General features: G+C 38.3%; 1 protein-coding gene across 16 annotated transcripts in view; it reads right to left on the reverse strand.

The window, feature by feature from the left end:
* The window catches only part of LOC113965893 (poly(rC)-binding protein 3-like), a 396,197-nt gene that overhangs the window by 224,193 nt on the left and 152,124 nt on the right, over positions 1–19,880 (reverse strand). The window contains exon 3 of one of the 16 annotated variants that reach the window (XM_027679897.1): positions 12,901–13,051. The exons of the other annotated variants lie outside the window; for them this stretch is intronic. The gene's annotated coding sequence lies outside the window, so the exon portion shown is untranslated. The remainder of the gene's footprint in view (positions 1–12,900; positions 13,052–19,880) is intronic. 16 annotated transcript variants of the gene reach the window in all.

Genomic DNA, 19,880 nt, shown 5'->3' on the forward strand with positions numbered 1-19,880 from the left:
TTACAAGGATGAATAGTTCTGCCTCCTAGAACGTAGTAGAAAGTAGTCTGAGCCCTTTGTTTTCTGAAATAGTGTTTCCTACTGTGATAGTGCCTCAGAGTGTTACCTTATACTATAATAAAGATTGGAAAATCATATGCTACTGATTCTTACAGGAGAGAAGAACACACCTGAAGTTCGTACTGGGACTGAAAATGTTTTATGTTCACTTCCTTCCCTCCAAAACCCCCAAAGTAATAGGTGTCATGATAACTATTGATAGTAGGATGACATGTAAGAAGTTTTTCTCTCCTGTATCCTTGTCAGAAGACTGATCTCAGTTCAATCTTTTAATATAACTTGATGTTACTTTTAAAGGTATAAAATGTATGCTAGTAAACAAAAGAAGTGTTTATAGTAGTGCCTATACATGAGGAAATTATTTTAGTGACAAGGACACCGAAATAGAATGTGCCATGAACTGGAGAATTAACAGCTGTATATTCAGAATTTTTGTAAGACAGCAAAACTCTTCACTCTCTAAGTTAGTGTTGAATTCAAATACACTTTACACTTTCAGTTTCAGAAGCCCTAGCAAAGTTTTATCTGCCACTTATAATTTGATGTACATAGCAAACGTGCTAAAGGTTTCTTGCATTGATAACCTTAGTAAAAATGATATTCAGGGAGCAAAACAGAATTTTACAATGCAGAATCACATAGATGATAGGATTTCTTTTAATGTACTTAACCAAAGTAAAACTTGGCAGCACTCCTCTGCCAGAATAAAACTTTATCGCATGAAAGCTACCCACATAGCTGAATAGATGGAAATCTTTCATACTAGTTAAATAATATATGCAGCTTCATGCAGAGCAATAAAGTGACTATCATCAGAATTTCATATTGACAATGGGGAAAAAAAGAAGTAATGGGCCTCATTTATTCCTGGTAAGGTTTTATTATCTACAGTAAGGTTATACCTTGAAGTATAGTTTGGAGGCTTGGGTATGTCAGATTTATTTTCACTTCTCCTTTTCAGACTCTCTGGGCTTTGATTTGATAACCCATTGTAATTTCATGTACTTGAAAGGACTGCCTTACAGGTTCTGAGGTCCAGTGGTTTGGAAAGTTTAGGTAACATCAGGGACTATGAAGTCAGAGGAATCTCTGCATTTGGCTTTGTGTTCACGTAACAGTGTTAGCACTGTGCTCTCTATTAGATCAGACAGTTCACTTAAGTTTATTCACATACAACTTCCACAAAAGTTGAGTGGGGACACTCACAACTGAAAGAGGCTTTGTCTCTGAATAAAATACTCCATGAAAAAAATGCAGCCTCCTACCATATTAAGCTAAGTGCCATACATAGAACTGTAATAAGATAAGCCTTAGTGAACTAACTGGTGGGTGCCTACAAAAAAGAAGTTAGATATTTCAGCTGGTACCTGACAGACTACCAGCTGTTCACGTCTTCCAAAGAAATGCTGAAAAAAAATCTCTGAAAGGGAGAATTTCCCACATGAAAAGTTTGTCTTCCTTTCTCTACTGAGTGGTGTTTTGATTTTTTTTTTTAAATTTATTTTATTTTTTTGACACTCCAGTTTCATAGAGTGTCTGTTATTCTAGGCAAGAATTCAGACAAAAAGAGTACGCCAAGGCTGTGTCTGTAAGGATTGTGAATACTGGCAGAATTTTCTAATGGGGAAAACAGAAGATAATCTTGAATTTCTGCTTGTGATGAAGATAAAATTAGGGATCTCTGCTTCCAAGCAAATAGTGAAGAAAAAACAATCACAGCATCTTGCATGCACATGGCTGGTGTCTAGTTGGCTCCAAAAGAATAGGATGTACTGCAGCCAGGTTTTGCCAGCACATTGGCATAAACCTCCTTTCTGATTTTTCCACAAAACAGAGACAATACAAAGTGGCATTATAAGCTCTTCTACAGTGTGTATGTTAATGCTTGAGCACCTCTCAATCTTTCTCTCTAAACACTTGCTACCTGTACTAACTCCATCTCAGTGGCAGATACATGGGATATTCCAGGAAAACACACAGTGTTGAAATAAGGTTTCTTTGGACAAGAGCTGTACTACAAAGCTCCTTCTTGGAGTCTGATCACAGCTGTAAATGCATTAGAGTGGAGAAGGATGTCTTAGTTCAAGGTTTAGTTCTTCTGATGCAATTTTTTGGTATAGATGTCCCTATAGTTTCATGGTTTATTTTATCTTGCATTAGTAAGTAAGCCAGTAACCATAAAAAGATACCTAACAGTGGAACCAGTAACATAGAACTCATCGTCATTTGGCTCCATGAAAGTAAGTAAAGCGTGATCCGACAGTTAGGAAAGAATCACAGTAAGAGACTGCAAAGTCCTGTGTCATCAACTGAAACACATCGGAATAATTTTAGAATCGTGTTATATCGTAGCAGGCGAGGAGCTATTACACAGATTTATTGGTTTCTATTTACCCCTGATATAAATCAGTTAAAATAAATGGTGGAACAAAAGGAATAGCTTTGGTATATTATGTAGTAAACTTTTTTATAGCTTTGATGAGTGAATAAATAATGACAGACAGGTTTTTTTATCTAGTATGGCACTTATTTTCTGCATTGTACATTTGTATTCATAGCAAATACACTGAATGTGTTTTAAGAGAAAGCAATCATAGAGCTGCACACTAAGTTATATATCCAGTGTGAAAATTAAAACAACAACAAACACACCCCAAAGTGATATAAATGTTTAGTCATGATCTTATAAGCAAAAGAAAAAAGTCTACTGATGTTTCTAAACTGAGGATCTGATCTCCTCCAGTGTTCCCACAGACTTATTTTGTCTGGGATTAAAGTGCTGAAGCTTAAGATATTACATTCTTGGACATCCACCCTCTTAGCAATTACTATCTTCACAGCAAGGACAGCAGAAACAGCATGCAAAACAAGCAATGTCTCTCTGGGCACTGGAGTTCACAAGTTCAGTGAATTAGTTTAAGCTATGTTCAGTCTGTTGGATTTAGTGTTTAAGGAGTCCTCAGCAGGATGCTGAGGAGAATAGCATTCCCTTCTGCCTCTCCACCACATACCTCCCAGTCTCTCGTGGCTCAGTCTATGGACACCTGGAAGCAATAATGTCCTTACTGCTGTAGCTTAATCCAGCGCAACTCACCCCTCTGAAGCCTAAGCTATCGGAAACTTCTCCAGAGAAAGAACAGAGGGCTTTACAACACATCTTTATTGTTTTCTCACACAGTGCATATAGCTGAATTTTAATGGTCTCCAACATAATAAAAGTTTGAGCATCCAAATTTCAACGGTTCATGGAGCTTAGACAAGGTGTGAGGCACTCTGAGGCATCCTTTGGACAATAAAATTTTGCAGAGATTAGATAAGGATTAGTATTAGATAAGATTAGTACAGCTCTGCTTTCTTTACCAAGGAATAAATCTTGCTCCCAAGAAAGTAGTGGCAAAATTTTCCTTTACCACAGGACACTGGCATCTCACTCCAACTCTCAACATGTTAGTAAAAACTGTATATCTTTGTATTTAAAGCCAAATCTTATACCCAAAGAAAGCAGTCTGGCCCACTGCTTTACTCCACTGTACAGAAGCCCACTCCTTGTGGCTCCACAAACAGGGATGGAGACAGTAAAAAAGTCCCTTTCACTTCTGCAGGAGGAAATGTATGGACATAGCTATGGTATGTCCATGGACATAGTTTACCAGAGGGTGCTCTATTGTACTGAATAATCATGTGACTTTTATTGCACAGGGCAGACAATACTAGCTAGTTGAAATACGATTTCAAATGTATTAGCAATTAAGCATGTAATGAAAATTTACTCAGAGCAATTTTCTTTTGCCATGTCTAAGAAATCAACCCCTTCCTGATTTTAGTCCAATAGGGGAAGGGATGAATAGATTTTTTTTAAAGTGAATTTAATAGTTCATTGTATGGGATTAAAACAAACTTAGATAACATTATTAGTGGCACTGTATTTTCATATGTAAAGCTTTTGTGCTCAGATAACTGTGGCAATGGATGTATGGAAAAAGTCCTGCCAAAGATGGACTGGTGAATCAGAAGTTTTTAATGTTGTTTAAACATGTGTTAAGAGGGCTCTTTGCAGAGTCACTGCTTTTCCCCATACCTTCTGTGTAACCCCCTACCTCTCAGGTAGGAGTGTCCTGGGAAGATGTCCCAAGGTGCTCCCATTGGTCCTTTGTTAACCCTTTCCTTATTTGGCTGTAAACTCCTTACCTGGTTGTAACACCCCCTCACCTGTGATTGGTCCCCAAGGGCTATATAAGCCCCCTCCCGCAATAAACTTTCTCTTTCGTCCTCTCTCCCCTGGTGGTCCGGTGAGTGCTCCATTGTGGGGTCTCAGGGCCACGTGGTAGGGGGAGGGTGGAAGGGCATACTCCTTCCAGGTAATGGACTGAAACGAGGCCTGAAGGATCTCCCCCATCCCTACTCATCTACCGTAAAAGATAACCACACATACCTGTAAAGGCACTCCTCCTTAAAAATACACATTGCACCCTGAGATAACTCAAATGAAATATGAGGCAAGGAGGGTGAAGGTGGGGATACTGAGGGAGAGGGAACAGACAAGGGAGGGACTCCAGGGAAATTTTTTCATCTTTTTATTACTCACACGCATATACAAGCTACTCTGTTGCTGAATGACACTATTTTTCAAGCAGGTAACCTGCAGGTTAGACATATACAAATACAGGTTATTATTATTTGAGCTGCAGTATACTCTGGAATGGACTTGCACCCTAGTGTGCTGAATGGATTACAAACAGATTTTTTTAAAAGAAGTTTCTGTCCCAGAAGACCTTCACAGTCCTGTGAAATTACAGAAAGGTCAAATCTTGATGGTAAATTGAACCCAACTCTTTTCTGGTTTTAAGACACTCAGAGTGTTTTATACTACACCCTTGGGTTCTCCGTAGTTTCTTTCAGTCACAAAAGCATTTGGCAATCACATTATAAACAGTTCAGAAAAATTCAAAATGCAGGAGCATAAATTACTTCAGACACTCTCAACCTTTAGAGAAAGAAGCAAAAAGAGGGGAGAGAGGTAACGTGAATGTGAAATGGGGGACATATGAAAAGGAGTAACAACATTTTACTGCCAAACTTTTATCAGGCATCCGAGTAAGAAGGGAAGCATCAAAGGGAATTTCCCAGGAAGTCCAGCCTCCAAGAAACCAAATAGCAGCCACAAAACAGATGGAAATCATCATCTTGGGCAGAATTTGCCACCTTACCTATAGGTGCAAGAAATAGGTCCAAGATGGGTTGGGGTGCTGCATATAAGCCCATTTTTTCCTCACTCCTGGTGAATGGGACACCCTCAGCTTGTCAGCTATGTATGCTCTCCATGCAATATGTTCCTGAGAGTTGCACAGAGGAAGGCAGAGAAAGTTCTCAAAAATAAGACTGGGATGCAGAGGAGAGATAATGAAAAGGATTTTCTTCCAAGAAAACAAAAAAAATGTCCAAAAGGCAGAAGCAACAATTTCTGCCAGTCCCATGCCCCAGGATTGCATTGATAGGGAAGTAATCTCTTCATTTTTTCAGATATGTGCCTGAACATTCAGATTCTCTATGTTTTCGATACAGCCGAGATCAAGCTATTGAAATTCCACCAGCCTTCATATTCATCCTCCATGAAACTGATTTTATTAGCCCTATTTTGTATTTAAAAAGCAGTCTCACTAAGGAGTCCCTCTTGAATCAGGAGTCCCATTTTGGCAGAAATTGCAAAAATGTTCACTGAGAGAAGAATTTTTACCCCAAATAGGCAGACAAATGAAGAATAATTGCTCCCACAGGCAGAGAGGGATGAAGAATTGACTTCTGTTGGAAAAAAGAGTTTTGGAAAAACATGGGTCTTAGTGAGTTATGCTTTTCTCATTCGAGCTCCATAACCAAACCAACAAAGCACGTCTTTTTTTTTTTTTTTTTTTTTTTTATTAAGCAGGCAAGTAAGCAAGCCAGCCCCTTTTAACCACACTTCTTTCTAGATAAATGCTCACCTAAAAGTTTCCGCCTCATTCCATCTGCCAAACCATTTTCCTACATCACATACCTGAGCAATGAGAAGTCTGAAAAATCATAGTATCATAGAGTGGTTTGGATTGGAAGAGATCTTAAAGATCATCTAGTTTCAACCCCCTGCTATGGACACATTCTCGCCTTATGCCCTTTTTCTTCATTCATCTTATATCATCAAGGTACCTTTCTCTAATGAATGTCTAACACTGTGTTTTGTATCTCTTAAACAAAAGTGAAATATCCTTACTATAAGTATCAAGTTACAAGTGACGTCCACCACTAATACAGAGGAAGGAAAGAAGTATGAATGTTGGCACTGTCTTGTTGCACTATCTGATGCTCAAGATGCTGCCAGAGGTGATCTAATTCACATACGTTAGTGAAACAGAGATGGTAATAATATTCCAAAAAAAGTCCCAAGCCCAGAAAAGTAAGCCAAACCAACACCAGTGACAGTGAACTGGAGTCCCTCTCCTCTGGTGCTGGACAAGGTGGGAGCAGCAGTTAATTAACTGCACTTTTTTGCATCATAGGAAGGCGGCCTTCAGAATAGGATTACAAAAGAAGGATAAACTTTTTTAATAACTATAAACTAGAACATAAAGACACGGCACAACAATGTGTTGCTAAACCATTCAAAATGCTTGATTTGCACACAAACGGCAAATCTGAGATTAGCAAACTTCCCCTGGATTTGTTACGGAGATCAAAGACTCAGAAGTTCAAACACAGAGCTTTGAAAAACAGGTTGGTGGATGTGGTTGCATGGCATACTGAATTCAGGCCCGAAGCCTCGACCTTGGCCCACCTGACCTGCAGGTACAGACACTTTCTCTTAAACTCTGGTGGTGGTATCAGGTCTTCTGGTTTCAAACAGCAGAGGCAGAGTATACACACACACAGACATGGAGTAGATGTTTGGACAATAATTTACAAGTGACAGATGAGTGTCACTTGTGCAGTTAGAAAGGCACTTAGTTATTACTACACTTGCTGCTTTAGGTAGTTCACATGACAGAGCACTGGCTGAGTTAGGAGAAGCAGCAATTACTCAGCCAGCAGTGGGAAAAGTGGCAAGGAAAGGAAAGAGCAGTGCAACTACTTTACTAAGAGGTTGGGCAGGGCACTTTGGGATTACACTATGCTGGCCTTTTCAAGGACTAGTGACAACTCCTAGTGTCACCCGTTTTCCTAACAGCAATAGGACAACACGTCACCAATATTTGCACAGCTATAGAGTAGGTTAGGCCTGGCCATGGGCTTAAGTCAGTACCAATCTATACAAATATCATGCACCTGATTGCTTCAGCAGTCAGCTGATAATTTGTTAAATGGGACCCCAGCAGTGAGGTCAGATTGGCAATAAGGATGCTCAAACCAAACTTCTGCCAAGTTTAAGGTCTTGCTTCCCATCTCTTCTCCTCTGCTCCTTTCATCTACTATCCCACAGCCAGCCCTGTGACTAATCTCATTTCCTTGTACTGGGTCTGTCTACCTTCTCTTTGCTGGGTGAGTTTCCTAACAGGTCAGGGGAACAAAGCATTTCAAGGAGTGGCTGGGCAGGCAGTAGAGCTGGCCCAAGGTACTGAACAGAACTGTGTGATGAGGACAATGAGGGAAGATAGTGGAAAAAAGTGCAATAACACCACTTCTCAGTGGCTGTGGGAAGCTGTTAGATCAGTTCAAGGCTTATTTCTTTCACACCTTCAAATATACTTCCATTACAATGTAAAGATGTGACTTGTCGCATTGTGCTGAGCCTGTTTGAGGGCTCCAGAGCAGATGATGCCCATGCACAGGTGACAGGGGTTTAAGCAGGTGGAAAAAGGTCAGGAGAGGGCTAGTAATCCATGTGTCTGGGTGTGAATTTAACATGCAGTATAAAGAAAGGTACCCTAACTCTAGCAGGGACCAGAGATACGTGCAGAGCTAATGGGATAAATTCACACTCCGATGTACAGCTGAATTATCAAGAAGTGCAGGAAAGAGATGAAAGTATAAGGGGAAATAGCAAAGAGAAAAACATTACAAAAGCATACATAAATGCATACAGAGGAGGAAAGTGAAAAGAACATCTGAAAACTAATCTTCATGTACCATGAAGCTTTTACCACCAAAATAAACTTTCAGGTGCTAATGCCCTGCCCTCCTTCTCCTTTTTCTCATGCCAGCATAAGCTAACACATAGCTATTAGAACATGTCCAAAGGAGGGCAACGAAGATGGTGAAAGACCTTGAGGGGAAGCCGTATGAGGAGCAGCTGAGGTCACTTGGTCTATTCAGCCTGGAGAAGAGGAGACTGAGGGGAGACTTCATCACAGTCTACAACTTCCTTGTGAGGGGAAGAAGAGGGGCAGGCATTGATCTCTTCTCTGTGGTGGCCAGTGACAGGACTCGAGGGAATGGCCTGAAGTTGTGTCAGGGGAGGTTTGGGTTGGATATTAGAAAAAGGCTCTTCACCCAGAGGGTGGTTGGGTGCTGGAACAGGCTCCTCAGGAAAGTGGTCACAACACCAAGCCTGAGAGAGTTCAAGAAGTGTTTGGATGATACTCTCAGGCATATGGTGTGAATCTTGGGGATGGTCCTATGCAGGGCTAGGAGATGGACTTGATCATTGTGGGACCCTTCCAACTCAGCATATTCTGAGATTCTGTAAAATAAGCAGAAAACTGGTGACCTCCAGAATCTCATCATCTTCTACTTACCTACATGTCAATAACTGAATCCCTTTAAGGCCACAGAGACTTGAAATAAGCAAAGCTAGAGAAACAAAAAAAGAAAAAAGTGTACAAATATAAAAGGCTAACATTTCGCTGGTTTTGTGAAACATCTTAAATAAGTGCATTTTAAAAGACTTACTGAATTCTTTAATGATTAGAATTAAAGGAAGTATTGTTCTTGCAAAGGGTATTTTGAGAGACAAGCAGTGTCTGAACCACTGGCCCAGAACCATGGACTGAAGGATGCCATCTCCCTTCATGTATAACACAACTTCATCATCATCTGGATTCTGATGGAAGCTCATTTACAGAGTGGCAGCTTTGATGTTGTAATTACAACATTAACAGGTAGCAAGCTGTTAAAAAGAAGAATTAAAATGAATGTGTCTGATACTCAAGGATTATTTCTCAGATGAAATACAAGGGAGAAATATTCATGTTTCAGTAATTACGGTAACATTCTATGAATAGCTTCCCTCAATATATTACCTACATTCTGAATCAAAAAGAGCCTTATGTGGCTGATGACAGCAAAGCTGAACATGGTCTTTGCCTAAGCAATAATGGTTCTTTCACATACTTGGCACTTCTGAAAGGAAGATGAATTCTGGCAACCAGATCTGTTTTCCTTAACAGATGTTTCAAAATATGGTAATGAGGTGTGGGTTTCCTAGGCTGTCAGCTGGAATTCACTAAGCAGGAAATAGAATAAAATGGATCTGACTCAATTAGTCATTTCACTTTAAACCTTTAAAGACTACATTAGATTTTATATTAATTTTATAAAACACTGCTTGCAATGAATCATGTAATAGTACATGCACCTCTGCTAATACAAATTACTCTCAACCTTTCCTCCACTAATTCATAACTGTGTGTGACAGACATCATGTCTATTTGAAGAGTTTCAGAGTGACTCTGGCATCCAGAACACTACCACATCCCTCAAATAAAAAATAAAATTATAAAAAGTCAGAAGAAACACATTTTAGTGACATGTTCAGTCAAACTACAGTTTGAAAAATGCAACACATTTTTAGATAGTAAACAAAATTCATACTGAACTCTAATCTTAAGTAATTTCTTAAACACAGCTTTATCTTTATACTGATGAAAGCTGTACTAATGAAGGACCAGTTAGAATTACATGTCTAGCAGAGAGATGAAAGAGAATGACTCTCTTAATTAAAAGTTGAATCACGTTTAAATTTTCCACTTACAGTAGTTGCCAAACTCTTGCTTTCCTGCATTTTTCTAGAATAACTCTCATGTACATCTCAGTACAAAGGAGCAAGCTGTATCATGACAGTCGATATATTAAATGTTTGGACACCTACAACGTAAACAGTTGAGAAACACAAAAAAACCTTCAACTTCCAGCATTATTACCCATGTAAATGATAAATTTGTGTGCCACATGTTATATGTCAGACATCATTAAGATTGGTCTTTGGTTAGCAGTCAAAAAAACCTACACTGAATCCTGACAACGCAGAAAGAAAAGCACTAGTCATTTTTAGCCAATGTGCCTTGTTAGAAAGCCAATAATGCTGGTAGCTGTATCAATAATTTTGTAGCTGGCAGAACTCAAAGCTTTTCCAGTTATTAGGGGCTACCTGCCAATTCTTCTTACAAAGCCCTGAAGAGAAGGGAAAATAAACAACTGGGTTGTCATTTTCTGACAGTCTGCAGCTGGATTTCCCCCACACAATCACACCACCCAATTTCAGACACAACTGTTCAGACATTTCCATGAATGAAGTTAACGAAAACTCCCTGGGTCTGCAATTTCAGGCAATTCAGGTGATTGTTCCCTGAGAAATTGTGTAGCATCTCATATACTGGAAGAGTAAGGTGCAATTTGCAAGATTGGTGGGTAAGGTTTTGTGTCAGAAATATGCTCCTTATTCTTATGCAAATCCTCCCAAAGTTGGCCAAACTATGAAAATGTGAACTACTGCTATGAAAATGCTTACACACTTCTAGGAGGTTTCTCGGAGCTAGGTAAAATGCCTGAACCTCTTGCTCTTGCTAAGAAAGCTCCATTCTTTCCCTGTCCGTGTTTATGACTGAAGACTGAACTTACCACCTGATGCATCCACCTGAGCCCTGCAGAACTCATTGCTCCACCAGGGGGAGAGAGGAACAAACCTCCTTCACCCCCTTGAGCTGAAGTAGTACAGGACAGTGTAATGGAGAACATTGAGCCTATCTCTTCTTCACCATCACTTAGGACACAGAAGCTTCTGGACTTAAATATGAGGAAAGAACAAATTTAACATTGTTAGAGGTTTATTTGGGTCTCATTGTAAAAGTTACTTGTGCTGTTCACCACAACCTCTTGGGTACTATTTTTAAATGTTCTTAAGAGCACCTGGGGGGTGTCCTTCATTATCTCTAGGGTTTATTGTGAAGATAAATCCATTGAGGACTTTGAAGTCACCAGATGGAAACTACATAAATAAGTAAACCAGCAACTTCTAATAGACATATTAGTTCTACAGTGAACATGACTCCAGAGTAGTAGGGTTTATTTATAAAATAAAAAGAAATATTTTGCTTTTATTTTGCTTTTTTAACTGACTATATAAAAGCAAGCGTATGTGCACATATATACCCACAGACAGATGGGGATAACCTATATCAAAAATTTAATTATAATAAAAATCAAAACTTTGATGTCAATCTGGTAGTTTCCCCCAGTCTTCCATTAAATAATTCCTTCCACTCCCCACAGAGTTAGAGTTGCCCTTATAAAGGAGAATTTGAAAGACAATGGCAAAACAGGTTTGTTTTTTCTCTCTACTGCTTTTAGAAAAGACAGTAAAATGCAGTTTCATTATCACCATAGCCATTTTCTGCTGAGACATACTTGTCTTGACCTGGAAGAAGCAAGTAGTCAAGCTTATGTCTTAAGTTTGATGTGTACAATAAATAATGGTTAACTGTAAAATACACTGATATATGCCTCAAAAGCAGGTCTTTATTTTCTTGAGTGATTTAAAACTTATCCTATTGCTAATGGCAGAGCTTATCTATAGTAAGTTGTTTTTACACTAGATTTTGCCAAATGTTCATACCTAGCAGCCATTCTCTTTCAGACTATGTTAAGTTGTTAATCCCTCCCCGTTTTGGATGGATAATTTTCTACACACTAGCTGGAAAGCAGGCACAAGACATGATCCACAATCACCAAAGCAGAGCTTCATGAGGCTGAAACAGCACACATTTCAATTCCATCACATATAGCAGTGGTCCTTCTGAGGCAAGAATAGTTCTTAGCAAAAGTGTCTCATATTTCTGTAGATATAAAAATACCCTTTTCGGACTTCACAGTCCACCACTTCCTACAATCACTGCAAAATTTATGTTGAGTAGAACTGCAAAGCCTTCCTGAAGAAACCAGAAGAAAACTGGGTTTTCATCACCTCCTTAAACAATAGCCCATTCACTAACAAAACTTGTCTACACTTCACTGTTACCTAGTGTTAAAGAAAACAGCAAAATAAAAGTAAAGCCTCTGGATCTGAGCACTTTCCATAGTTGCCATCACAAGACACAGAAGTTGCTTAAGCTCTGAAATCAAGAAATGCTTTACACGTTAACGGTTTACACTATTTTTTGCTATCCCCATCCATATTTTACACATTCATCAACAATTTTGCTTCAACAACAGCTGCAAGTTCATGAAAACACTGGAATGAGCTGACACTGTGGTTCAAAGGCATTCCTTTTTACAGGTGTTTTACTACGTTTTGGGTGTTTCACTTATACTGGTGTGCTTGCCTCCTCAGTATTATGAGGCTTGTAGTCTAAACATTTATTTTCGCATCCACTCACCTCTGTCTTTCCCAGCCACACTCTTTCCTTGACCATTTTACCAATGAGGAATTCAAAAACTGAAGTTTCTTGCATTGGATGGTCTGTGATATTTGAAAGACTACTGCCAGATTGCTCCATGCTGATGTAGCTATCACAGAGCAGCCTCCTAATACCTGGCTGAGTGCAAAGTGGTAATTAAATCCACCTTATTTAGAAAAAGCATTTGATTACCATCACTAGCACCAATTCAGAAATTCATTTTTGTTGATTAACGCACAAGGAATCATAAAAGTCTCACTACCTTGGACCTGATTTTAGACAAAAGATCTGTCTTCCTCTGCCTGTCTTTAGCCTTTCTTCACGTTGTCACTGGTTCCTGCTGTGCAAAGCAGCACTCTTCATTTCTCTGTATCCCAAGGGTTGTCAAAGAGATGTAGTTCTTGTCTTTCTTTCTGAAAGTGAGATATGATTCCTGTATTAGAACACTACCATTGCACAACTAAAAGTACTGGCTTGTGCTCTGAAAACACCTGCCAGAGGCAGTGCCATGTTATTGAAAATTTTCAGATAACTGCCAGGGACCATTCCAGTGCCAGAATTTCCATTCTATCACAAAAATTTGGGGATGGCCATAGCAGTCAGCATCTGGTCCACAGGGCTGTCTACTCAGTGCCTTTATTTCATAATACAGCACTACCTTTCCCATTTTCCTAAGGAAGGATGAACCTCCTGACTCCATGCTCTACCATGTTGCTAAAAATTCACACCCTTCTCCCAGGTGAATTTTTTCTCACAGTTCTCAGGAACATGTCTCACACCTGTTCTTACTTCCTTTTGTTCAGTGGTAAGTATGATGTATTGCTTGTCTTGAATACAGTGCCATGCAAGTGCACACCCCCAGAACTTAATACCACAAGGCAAACAAGTGTAATTCTCAGATTCACATACTTTTTGTTTCCTTTAACAAACAGACACCATCCCTATGCCACAGATGAATTTTGCAAAAGATTTAACCATAGCAGCATGGTTGGTGTGGACATATCTCCTGACATCATCCCAAAATCGAATGTTTAAAACACGATTTTAAATTACTTATTTTGTTGTTCGCATTCACAATTCTGTTAAAGACTATCTTGTATGTGATCATAAATATTAAACAGAGTTCAGTCAGGACATTAATTTCTGATTTCATCTGTGGATTGTAACAACCAACTTTTCATACAGAAAGAATAGGCTTCACAGGTACATATTTTATTTAAGTTGCTACTTTATTCCTCACACTAGTATGCAGAACAGAAAGAGAAAATTGAAAGCCCAGTTTCATGTAGTAGGCACTTCAGGCCAAGAGGAAACTCAGATACAAAGAGAAATGAAAGCAAACTTACAGTCTTTCTTTAAGCTTATGGTTCTTGACTGTTCACAATAAGAACTGACTGAGGTATGATCCACCAGTGATTTTCAATTATAAGCTGCTTCGTGTTTTTTTTTTTAAAAGTCAAGTAAATATTTAGTTTCAAATGATTTGACTCAAAAATAAACTAAAAAAATCACAAATATGCTGCCAAAACTTTTTAACAGTGCATTAAATAACATAACTAACATCTTACACATGCTTTTCATTAACTTATCATCTTCCCAGTGTAACAGGGTGCCCAGTTCAGAAACAGATTTTCCTCTCCTTAGATTAAAATATGATAAGCATAAAAGACAATGTTTATTCATTAGAAAAAGTGGTCTCAAAGACATGTTTCCATATCTGGAGGCGAGTATAAGATTGTGATCATTCCCACTTCCTAAGAAAGATCAACCAAGAACTGTTTTCTCCCAAATTCTGTTTCATCCAGCTGCACTTTACCCGTATCTTAGAACAATGTTACTCAACCAGTGACTAAAAAGACATTGGAAACTGGTCCAATAAGTAATCAATAAAGCCTTCTGGCTTTAATCAAAGATCTAAAAACATGGCATGCACGTTCCCACTCATTACTAGTAAACAAAGAGAAACGGAAAAAATAATGTAAAGGAACTTAAACAACCTTTTTTTCTGTTTAGTTGTAAATTAAATATGGCAACTAATATGCTGTCCATCTGTTGTTTTCAAAAACATTTGTGTGGCTCTTATATTTGTTTGTGATAGGGCAAGTTGTCTACTTCGATTTAAAAGGAGTGAGAAATTGCATCACAAAGGAACAGTACTTTTGACAGATTATTGCCCTAGCATTGAGCTTACCAATTGCCTCCAGGGGATCACTACAAGAGAAAAATACTGTAATTTTGAATTTGATTTCAAATTCTGAGAAAAGTTATAGAAAGCAGAGGCAGTTTTAATTTGCACTTGGCATATCTTGCATCATTGAGGAATTGTGTTAAAGCGCTGTGTTCCATTTATTGATTTCCAAGAGTTCATATTTTTGTGCTAGTCTAAATTGCAATACTGAATTACATATCAAATTGCTACAAACTAGCCAAAAGAGGATATCACCTAACCAGATCACTTGGAAATATTTTTTTTGTGATACTACACAAAAGAGAAACTAACTCCTAATGAGAGTTTTCTTAATTAGATTTATTCTGCAGATTCATTTTCTTAAGCTGAAGTGACACATAAATGGGTAGCAAAAATTAAAACTGAACTTTTCAGATATGAATAAATTTGTATTAAAATTATGTTTGCCCAGCACCTACTTAAACACCCTCAAATCACAAGTTGCCTGTATCCTTAAAACTTTTGTTAATTAAAAGGGCCCAGAAAACTTCTCATTGCTCAGTCTATTCTTCTACAGTCTGCTACTGTGTTTCTTGGTAGACATACTTCCCTGAACCCTGCGGAAGGAAAAGTAACCATAAGAAAAGCAAATTTTATTGCTTCCTTCCATGAATGGCATGGTAGTAGGATTGTTCAGAAATTGAGAAGTTATTATCAGGGCTTGAACTAAAAGGGAAGAAAAGGAGACCTGGGTTTGATCAGTGCAGCAGAGGAGCTGCAAGTCTTCATTAGGTTCTTCTAGTGGTAGAAGTGCCTGTCAACTGATCGGCATGTTACATGTTCATTCATTCTTGTCTACCAGGCTGCTGGTGTTTCACTACAGAAGAACTTTCATTGTCCTCTCCAAGCCCAGGTCCATGAACACCATGCCAATCAGAGAATACAAATCATTGTCCTAAATAAAACTGACCAATTCCACAATTCTTGTTCTCTGAAGTACTCTCATTGACCTCATTATTGCATTTAGGCCTTAACTTTTTCATCATACGCAAGCAATGAAAACAGTATAAATTTAGCTGAGATGAAAGGGAAAAAATTCTGTGAGATAAAGTGACTGGACTTCTGTCCAGTACAGGAATTTATTAATAAACAACAAGCTGAATGCATTACTTCTATACCTTTGAAAGATATATAAACATATACATGCTGATAAAACATAAACCCCCTAATCTGTAATCTTAGTTCAGTTTTCAGTTTATAACAATTTGTATTCTTCAACAGCGTACCTTATTTTTTGGAACATCTACATATGTAGACTCAAATATGAGAAAATAATAAATTTTGAATTTGTACATTCAGCAAGAAAGGCAGGAGTGACAATGCTCTCAGTAAGAAGGAGTCACAGTCATTACACTGTGAATGTATCTGTCATCCCATATCTTTATGGGACAGTTTAGAAACATCCCATTTCATCCTAACTGACATTTTCTCAGAGTGAGCCTGTGGTGTTATTATTATCTGAGAAATATAATAAAAGGACAGTATGACAAGCATTGCTTCACATATGATTTGATTGTTACTTGTGGTATAGAGCATCTCATGCTCTGTTAATTCAAGTGACTGGCATTCTGGTCTAACCCTCTTAAGATATTTAAGAGTAAGAAGAGACATACTCTGAAGCTCTATCTAAACAGCTGCATTTTGATTTTACCTGACCAGTAATCAGTAACAACATACAGTTTTGAGATAAAAGCCAACCCCCCACCATTTTAACTGAAAGAAGACCTGGAATATCTTGTTTCAGAAACACCAAGGCATTGCCTGAACCTGGAGGCAAAGGTGCAAATAGCATTGTGAGCAAGGAAAATAACATCATCAAAATACCTCCACGTTTCAAAACTCTCTGATCTGAAATGCATACGAAGTTTCATGTATATCGGCACGATAAGGTAGTCTAAACCATTTTAGCTTACTTATGCCTAATAGAAAACCAAGACCTGGGGATTAGTATTTTCTGAATATGCAGTTAAAATGCTCTACAAACTTAACTGGAATCTAAGTTTCAGAGCTGAGTAAAAAATGTTTCACAATATGTCTTTCCCCAGTAGTATATTTACAAGCTGTTTCAGTTTGCAAGCCTGAGTGCATAGCTTATGAGAAGAAAAAAAGATTACAGTTTTAGAGTGAAGGCAAGTTACTCTATGTTTATTTCTTTTAGTTACATGAGATTAAATCAGACTTAAGTCCTGGAATTTGATGGAAGTATTTATACAAATCGTCTTAAAAGCAGAATTTGATACTCCATTACTTTTAAGACTATTCTCAAAAGCAGAGTTACGAGATTGTTTATTAAGACAGAATCCTTTATCAGAGATATTATATACACAATTTTTCTAAGAATAGAAAACAGTAGTTGGCACTTCAAATTAGATACATTAACATTTATTAAAATACTTCAAAAATGCAAACATCATTTGACCCAAAAAGACCAAAAATTTGAGTCAGATGAGCAGTGCTGTTTCCTCAATAGCACTGCTCATACAAGTTTTTGGCTTAGAATCATGATTCCCAAAGGGATAACAGTATTGATGATGACAAAATCCTCTGCAAGCAGTTATGGTTCAATGCTTTCAGAGTGTTACGATCTTTTATATAGATCCATGTTTGGGATTCTCACACTGCTACTGTTCTTGCATTTCTCTCATTTACCATCCGGTATTGGAAGTCACTGGGGCTCTAGTTTATTTCACCTCTTTAAACATACCCCCTGTGTTTTTTCTACTTCCATTTTGCACACTGGTTGCAACGAGTTTTTAGTCCCCAGTTGTTAGACTCTCCTGTAACTCTGCCAGGAGAGGGGACTCTCCATCAGCCCACTCATTTACACCATCTACTCATCTAGGAAACATGAAGTGTTTACTCTTGTGAGTAAGAAAACCAGAAAGTTTTGAGGTTTCCACTGCACTTCACAAGCTTTGTACAATGAATCCCAAGGGAAAAGCTGGGGCAGTTTGCAAAATCCTCAGCAGCAAAGATGCCACTACTGAAGCTTACCATGCTCCTGGCATGCGGAATCCCTCAACAGTCTACACATACCTCCTCTGCAATGAGAATCTCACCATGGCTGCTGCCGTGTAACTCAAAGGAACTGCAGGAGGACATTTCTGTCAGCCCATTCCTCTGAATGGGAATAGCTTTAAATAGTAAATATTAAATAGTAAATATTAAATAGCTTTTTAATAGTAAAAATGGATGGGAAACCAAGTATTGGACTGTACAAGTATCCATCAACATTAAGCTTTGCGGTCAGTGGCACAGAGCATTGAAGAGCAACACTGGTGAGGAGTAAGGGAGAGAAAGCAGGTGACATTTGCTTTATGTTTTCTCTAAAAATAACCATAAACCCCACAGCTATTAAACTCCACAGAGAAATGAATAGCTTTATGAAGCATCGGTAACAGTTGAGACTTTAAGGCAGGAAAGATATTAACTGACCTCCTGGGTAATATTTCTGGCATTACTTTTGCTCATTCTAGAGGTCCAGTGAATATCAAGGAAACATTTAAAGCTCCCTGATTCCAGTTTTATACTGTCCCTTTTACTTTCATAAAGTTATCAGCTACCACTGTGCAGAGCTTGAAGGAGGACTCTCAGGAGACTACCGATACCATCTTCTAACTATCCAGAAAATCAGTGATGTGGGATGTCAGAACACCCTAAAGAAACTGGAACTGGGCTAGCAGTAAAGTATGCTAAAGACATTATTTTCTAATGATGATGCAATCATTTGCTTCAACAATTAACAAAAGGTAATTACCTTAGATACAAGAGCAGATGTTAAATTACCTGTGACATATACAAAGATACTACTATTTTCTATTTAGAGCTATATTCTCCACTTTTAAGCCTGTCACTGTGGAATTTGCTTTGACCAATTCAGCAAAGGACTTCAGTGAAAACAGTAACAGTTAATAGTGGGGAACTGGCATATGACTGGAAGCAAAGCCTGAAAGCCCACTAACTGTTAATCAAAGTCTGCTAGAGCACACTCTGAAACAGAGCTACCATCTGCCATGCTTAAAGACAAGAGCAAGAAAGCAGAAACTATTTTTTTTTTTTAATATTTCCCAGCACACACACAGGCAGGAGAGACAGGGGAAGGAAATGAAACATGATGAAGTGCTGACACAACACAACCAAAGACCCGGCACAGTGATGAATGCCTTCAAGCCTGCAGAACAACAGAATGTGACCTTTGGGCTTTGTTTCCCATCCGGCTCTTTGAGGAAGCTAGAGGGCAAAACACGTGTGTTGAGGGAGTGCAGTGTCTGCATAGCACCTCAGAGAATTCCTGATTCCCTGGTCCATAGATCTTCAGGAGTCTAGCACTGTAAAATTGATTTCTCATTGCTGTTTTACTTCTGCTACTTGTCTTCTTTCTACTGAACTCTAAAAAATTGTAAGCATGTTTAACTGCAACAGCTCTGAAGACCTTTGTGAGAGAATGAAGGTAAATGATAAAGTCATTGAAAAGATCAGACATGAAAAATATCTTCTGCAAAAGTAACTGACAGTTTGACAGTGAACATTATTTAAGATAAAAAGGATGCAGGATCAGATATAGTATAATTTAAAAGTCTTTCTGTGACAACTGTTCTAATATTACAAAAATATGAAGAATAATGAATGATCCTGCTCAATGACACCCTTGAGAGAAAGGAATGCCTAGACACATGAAGACACTTGTTATTTCCTTTCTGTATTTACCTCTTACTTCCTTCTTGTCTTGGTGTGGGTCATAGGGCTGACACTGACCACTTAAAGAACATGGAGTACAAGAACGACTGAACTACCAGGGCCTTTCTGACAATGCTACATATCCTATCCAAATCAGCACTTGAGCCCAAGTATGTTTTTTAAATTATATGTGTTTAAGAAAGTTATATGCTTCTTTTTTTTTTCACTCTCTTCAGGTTTCTGGTTCTACACATCTAAGATACAGATAAAATTATACCTCTCTGTCCTGACAAAAAGCTGTAAAATATAGGCATGCTTTCATAACTATCAGAATTCTG

Source organism: Neopelma chrysocephalum, unplaced genomic scaffold, assembly GCF_003984885.1.
Source record: "Neopelma chrysocephalum unplaced genomic scaffold, ASM398488v2 Primary Assembly neopelma1_22b, whole genome shotgun sequence".
In the NCBI taxonomy this organism is placed as follows: Eukaryota; Metazoa; Chordata; class Aves; order Passeriformes; family Pipridae; genus Neopelma; species Neopelma chrysocephalum.